Below are 392 nucleotides of genomic sequence, written 5' to 3' on the forward strand. Positions count from 1 at the left end.
TTTTTTTCTCATTTCCATGCAAAATTAGAAAGTGGGTATGGACACCCATGCTGGCCAAACCTCCATGGATGAGTTTTGAGCTTGAGTTTTGGTTGATTTTAATTGAATTAAGTGATTTTAGTTAGGTTATATTGAAATATAGCAAAAATAAGCTAGAGAAATAATTTTCTCCCATTGAAACCCATTATGCCGAATTTTCTAGGGGAATATTGGCTACTGATCTTGATGTTTATTTGAGGAATTATGAAGAATAATGATGAATTATGAGCCTAGAAAAATAATGGAAATTTTCGGAGTAAAAATACGAATTTTTACCCACTAGGGGTATTTTCGTAATTTACTATCGAGATTGATAATTTGCACCACACTGAGGGACATTAAGTCAATTTGGG

The sequence above is a fragment of the Theobroma cacao genome, chromosome 9 (assembly GCF_000208745.1).
Source record: "Theobroma cacao cultivar B97-61/B2 chromosome 9, Criollo_cocoa_genome_V2, whole genome shotgun sequence".
Lineage (NCBI taxonomy): Eukaryota > Viridiplantae > Streptophyta > Magnoliopsida > Malvales > Malvaceae > Theobroma > Theobroma cacao.